This window comes from Pavona decussata, unplaced genomic scaffold (genome assembly GCF_977016875.1).
Source record: "Pavona decussata unplaced genomic scaffold, jaPavDecu1.1 SCAFFOLD_135, whole genome shotgun sequence".
Lineage (NCBI taxonomy): Eukaryota > Metazoa > Cnidaria > Anthozoa > Scleractinia > Agariciidae > Pavona > Pavona decussata.
Window position 1 is genome coordinate 1003810 of NW_028145548.1, and position 6191 is coordinate 1010000.

A 6191-nucleotide genomic window follows, 5' to 3' on the forward strand; every position below is an offset into this window, starting at 1 on the left:
CTTGCCTACACGTACTGATTAATGCTGTCAATTTAGTCTAGTTTGACAAAGGAAATGAGTGAGCTTTAGAAAATCGGCCAAATTTGTAAAAATCTCTGCCATTGATGCATAATTCTTTTAATCAGACCCAATGTTCACCCCGTGAAACACACTGGTTTCATTTTCTTTTGCGCAAACTTGCATAATTTACATACAAAATATAGGTTCCAAATAAACAACGAGCGATTCCCTAATTAAAATCATTGTGCAGGCAAATAGTTCATTTCCGAGTTGCTTTAAGCCTCACTGTGAAAGCGCGGCTACGTGTAAAGTTTTTAAAATGAAAACTAATTTTCATTCATATGCAAACAAAACTAATTTTCGTAAGAAAAGCTTTGCAGTTTGCATCGCTTTTTCGGCAGGCCCGGTAGTGTACCGGGCTGTCGATAAGTGGGGCCCTGGGAAGAAATAACGCATCCTTGTCATGATTTTGTTCCAATAAATAAACTCAGGGGTTGTTTACCATATTTACATGGGAAAACAGGTCGGTTCACGAATTGGGCATAGCTAAAATATCGTATTGGGATATTCCTTTCGGGACTGGCTTTTACCATTTATACAAATCCCCCCCCCCCCATTAACAATTTACAAAGAGAATCTGAAACTAATTTCCTGGGATAATAATCACATTGGAAAATTAAGGATTATTGCTATCCTTTAAACCCTGTGGCGTTGTTTCTTATTACTAAAGGTGTTAAACTTCAGTCAAAGTAATTTTGGTAACCTTTTCTTTTGCGTTGACAGAGATCTTTCAAGTGGCACTCGTTGGCGTAGACTACGCCCTCTCCAGTCACCCTCGGTCTAACCACGAGGTTAGTGACGTCATGCAGTGTTTCAGGAAGTGTCGGGATGATCCCCAGTGCCTCTCGTTCAACCTTGAATACAATTCAGAATTACTCACAATGATGTGTGAGCTGAACGGCGTTACTTTAGGCCAGGATCCAAAGAATTACGTCAAGAGGCCTGGTTGCTTGTATTATGAGAAAGTTGATGATCACTAAAAAGACAGAAAAAACCGTTCGAATTGGTTCAAATTTTCATCAATAACAATAAATAAGGATTTAAGTGGAGTAAAAATGTAAATGTTACGAGAATAAACTAAAACGAATTGGTAACATAATTCAATTTTCAAAAAAGCTGCCCAAAATTTTGTTGCTATGGTAGCATGAAGTCACGTGAGCAATCAATGATTATACCAAATCATTGACATATACTTTTTTTAAATATTAACATAATCTTGACCGTCGGCGGGGCGTATCCTGCCTAACGACTTTGAACTTTTATAACGTTTCCTTAATACTTCAGCAAACGCCTTGAAACTTCGTGACTGGTCCAGAAATTTTTTCTCGGGACAATTTTATTGGGTAGTTTTCTTCACTTTCAAAAGTGTTTCTAAAAATAGTTGACAAACCTCTTTAAGTAGCAAAGTCTGGGTAGATAAGTTTCAATCCCCGATTTCTCGGAATATTTCTATGTGTGTTATGTAGATGGTTGCGGTTTAGTTCTAAAACAAAAAAAAAGAAACCAACTGGAAGTTGCATTCAGGCGCCGGTTGCTTGTGACTTCAGTTTATTCACTTTTCGACTCAGCTCAGCTGTGTTTAATAACCCAGGTAATCCCAGCGAGGTCTTATTATGGCAACGCAGGTGAAACAATAATGGAACTTTTTCAAGGTGTTTCTGAAACAATTAATAATCAGCTGAAATAAAATATAACTAAACATTACCGTAAAGGTTTTGTGAATGAAGAATGTGTTCAATTATTCCCCCGAGCTTTTGATCCAATTCCATCGAGTTTCTGCTGTAAAAAAGAGATGAGGAATTTTACACTGTTTTCATTGCTAACTTTCATTTCACTTCCCTCTGGTAAGGAATTTGATTCAAGTAGTCAGTAGGCTATAAGTGAAACATCAAAATTTTTTAAATTTACCGTGACCTTCGTTCCTGATTTTCATTGCTAGGCTCCTGGTCCATTGCCATTCACATTTCACTCATGGGAAACTGGTGAAGGGCATGCAAAGAGCGTTTTTCAGCTGTGAAAAGTTGCTCAAGCCGTAAGGAGTTAACTAATGGAATCACTTTTTCGAAGTAAAAGTTTACAAGTAAAAGTTCAGTTTGAGGCCAGAGTTTTTTCATATCCCTGAGTCAAGATCAGATGTAGGTAACGCCGCGTGTAAACTTTCTAGTTTTGTTTTTAGCCCTGGTCCCCGTTGTATAAGATTCGTAAGATAAGTGGCGGTCTTCAAAAATCGTTCCCTGTACTACGTAGGTTTTTTTTGGAAGGCAGGAAGGGACTGTAGAAACTCTCACTTATCTTAAGATGCGACCTTGAAGAAATTTTAGACTTACGGTTGTACTTGCCTTGTTGAAAAAACTCTGGTCTTAATAAAATTTCCCTTAAGCGACAATGCCAGCTGTAGGGTATTAATTACTGTACAGTAACAACGTATACATTGTCTAAAGTATACGTACATTTAGTGCATTATGTGAAAGAACTATTCTTCAGTAAAACTAGGATAAGTCTATGTACAGGAGATAAGTATTTATTTATTCAATGAAGATCATTATTTACAATGCAATGAAGAGATGACTTACTTCCCCGAGTCGGTAATTACAAATGAGTACACCACAGTAGCAGTTGCAGTCAATCAACAGTTTAATGTTTAAAAATCGGTGTCATACCAAAAGAAGAATGATAATCAATTTCAGACGAAAGTGGCAAAATCTACGCTTAACAGACCAACACCTCACAAACCACACCCCTCAGGGCAGCATATAACTTACAAGGTATATGATGGATGGCGGAGTGCCAACTGATAAGTCGATTATATGAAAAATCATCACACTTCAACGGCAATACCTTTTTATCTCACCAAGACTTCTGCTCTTATTTTGGTCTTAAAACTAATTTTCTTACCTACTACGGTTTATGCAAAGCAATTCCTCCTAACTGGATAAAAATAATGAAAGGTAAATTACAACCGCCTTTGAATAAATCCATAAGTATAAATAGAATTCCCCTTGAGAAGCTTCCTTCTAAACTTGCTACCTACTTTTTCGTTGAACTGAAATTTGTTCCGGCCACCGCCAAAAAAAAGACTCAAAAATGCTAATTTAAATGAACAGCAAATTTCTCAAATTTACAAGATGCCTTTCAGTGCTACGAAAGACATACAACTCTCAATGTTTCAGTTCAAGATCTTACACAACATCTTATCCACCAACGCTACATTATATCAATTCGGAATTAAAGAACATGGCCGCTGTCATTTATGCCCTGAAAAGCAAACAATCACACACCTATTCGTAACTTGCCCCAATGCTCAGCTGCTTTGGACACATTTTTCAGTTTAGTGGCGCGAGAAAAACAACATTGAGATCTCGCTCTCGGAAGCACAAACACTTTATGGCATCACAGACACCGTGCCCCAGTGTCTTGGTTTAAACCTCTGCTTGAAAATTGCAAAACACTATATTTATACCGCGTCTAAAAATGAGGAAGATTATTTTTTTTGATGCTTTTTTGTCTATCCTTAAAAATAAAATACAAATTGAAACTAGCAAAGCTAAGGTGCAAGTCATACTGTAAAAATACTTTTCTTGATTCTGACTAATTTCCCTTGTTTTTTGGCTTTTTTTTTTTGTTTTGTCATTTATTTATTTATTTATTTTTTGTCGTTTTTAGCGTATTTACTCTTCGTTAATATATAGTAAGGTAGTAATCAGTTGTATTAGAATTATTTTTCATTATTTTGTAACAGGCTCCAACTCATCGGCTCCTGTTTTGTAAACATTATCTTGTAAGTTAATATGTAAGTAAGTAGTATTTAACTCAGCTAGTTATATGTAAGTACGTATTTTTAAAGCTTTATGTAACTAAGTAAGTACTTTGTAAGTAAGTCAGCATTATGTTTGTAAAAACAATCAAACAATAACTTTAAGTGTGATTGTTCAAATGAAAGCAACTGAGCATTACTTTCTTGTGGTGATGTTTGTTATGCTGTACTCAAGGTAGTTCTTAGTTTTGAGTTTGTGCACGAAATCCTAAAGTGTGATCATCCTAATGAAAGCTACTTCACAGTACTTTCTTGTGGTGTTGTTCATTCTGCTGTACAAGGTGGCTGTAACTTCTGAGTTTGTGGACAAAATCCTAAAGTGTGACCATTCAAATGAAAGCTAGTGAGCATTACTTTCCTGTGGTGTTGTTTATTCTGCTGTACAAGGTAGTTCTAAGTTTTTAGTTTGTGGACGAAATCCAATGACCATTCAAATGAAAGCTACTGAACAGTACTTTTCTGTGGTGCTGTTTATTATGCTGTCAAGGTGGGTCTAACTTTTGAATCTGTGGATGAACTGCTAAAGCTGGATAAAGTGTCAATTTAAATGAAAGCTACTGCACAATACTTTCACGTGGAGCTATTTTTTATGCTGCACAAGGTGGTTCTAACTTTTGAGCTTATGGACAAAATCCTGAAGTGTGACCAATGAAATGAAAGCTTAACTGAGCAGTACTTTCCTACGGTGCTGTTTATTCTGCTGTGCATGGTGGTTCTAAGTTTTAAGTCTATGGATGAAATCCTAAAGTATATATAAACTGTGTCAATTTAAATGAAAACTACTGCACAATACTTTCCTCTGGAAGACGGTTCAATTTAACTAATGTTTTGAGCCAATATTTAATGTTAGAAAACAAGCGATCAGCCACGGGCTGCCGATTGAGGTTCAACAATTTTATCGATAACATTTACGAGCCCAGTTGCATCATCAGAAAATAATTCACCGTTATAATTTGCATGCAAAGGCTAATTTGCCCAAATTGAGAGAGCGCTGCAATTTTTTTTTAGTGAATCAGGCCGATTTTGACCGATTTTGACCCGCACTGCACCAACAGAAAAGAAATCAGCCGGCAAATTGTAATGCCATTCAGCCTATACTTATTGGGCAAATAAAACGGTAGTGTTTAGTAAGCCTTAAGACAATCACAGACTGGAGTTTGTGCTTGGTTAGTGTAGACTTAACATTCGACTTAAGTTGCGATCTTTAAAATAACCCTACAAAACGTTTACTGAGTGACGGGAACATTACGATTAATAACTGTCATGGAGCAAGTCATGTTAGTAATTCTCGACCATTATGACCACGAATAATACCCTGGCTAAGGACACTAATGAATTCGTGACCAAGAGCAGCCTCGTTCTCAATTGCTCTTTTTGCCCACAATTGGGTATGGGAATCAATCTTTTCCGATCGCGCGTGACGAAGACCCATGTATATGACTCCGTAAAATTTTGGTTGCGCCTTTATCTCGTCCCCGCAGTTTTTCACGCCGTTAAGCCGTATGCGAAATCTATTCAAATCTGTCAACTATGTCGGGACTGGGAATAAGTTTAAATGAAACGTATCACTTTTGGATAACTAAGAAAAATACCAAAAAAAAAAAAATAATAATAATAATAATAAACATGAGGGATGCTGAAGTGTTGACGTCAATTCTCATGTCTGCCACAATAGTCACGATTTTTAGCTGTAAACTTACTGAATAAAACTACGCATGATCAATAAATGTGATACATGTTTTCTATAAGTTCCAACACTAACAAGTCGTCCTGCCCTCAGTTCCAGTTCCGGTGGCATGGTCTTGGCCAAATGGATCGAAGGTGTTTATGAGAACACTAGCATCAAAGAAAAGAAACGGAAAGTTTATGAGTGATTTGATTTAACGTTTATTGTTGTTACTGTGCTACATTGATTGTATCATCGATATTAAACTGCTAACAACTTTTGTGTTTTTCTAAGTACTACGGCAAGTTAAGACAGTTAACAAAATCACTGTTGTTTTTTTCTTTCGTTGTTAGCTTCCCAGAGAGCATTTAACTACCCTGGGTGTTCCCGTCACTTGGTACACACAGCGCATGTCAACTCTCGACCTGCAACATAAGGAAGGCACGGGAGTGATCCGCATCTTCCTTCAACAGGGTACAGCAAGGCGCTATAATTCTCGAAGCGGTGAGTACCGGAAACATACTCCGGGTCACCATCAACACAGATGAAGTCACGTGGATGCTTGTGGTTGAAATACTCGGTCATCAGGTACCCATGATACTCCTCGGTCCATCCAGATGGACAGTCATTCCGTGCGGGCATCATCAGCAT

At 37.3% G+C, this 6191-nt stretch overlaps 1 long non-coding RNA gene and 1 pseudogene across 2 annotated transcripts in view; one reads left to right on the plus strand and one right to left on the minus strand.

The window, feature by feature from the left end:
- Positions 1–6191, plus strand: part of LOC146467539 (uncharacterized) — a 59144-nt gene that overhangs the window by 11827 nt on the left and 41126 nt on the right. The gene's annotated exons all lie outside the window — the stretch shown is intronic.
- LOC146467540 (uncharacterized) overlaps positions 5886–6191 on the minus strand; it is an 11765-nt pseudogene continuing 11459 nt past the window's right edge. The window contains exon 5 of the transcript XR_014867721.1: positions 5886–6191. This exon is cut by the window's right edge and continues 215 nt beyond it. The product of XR_014867721.1 is annotated as an uncharacterized LOC146467540 (transcript).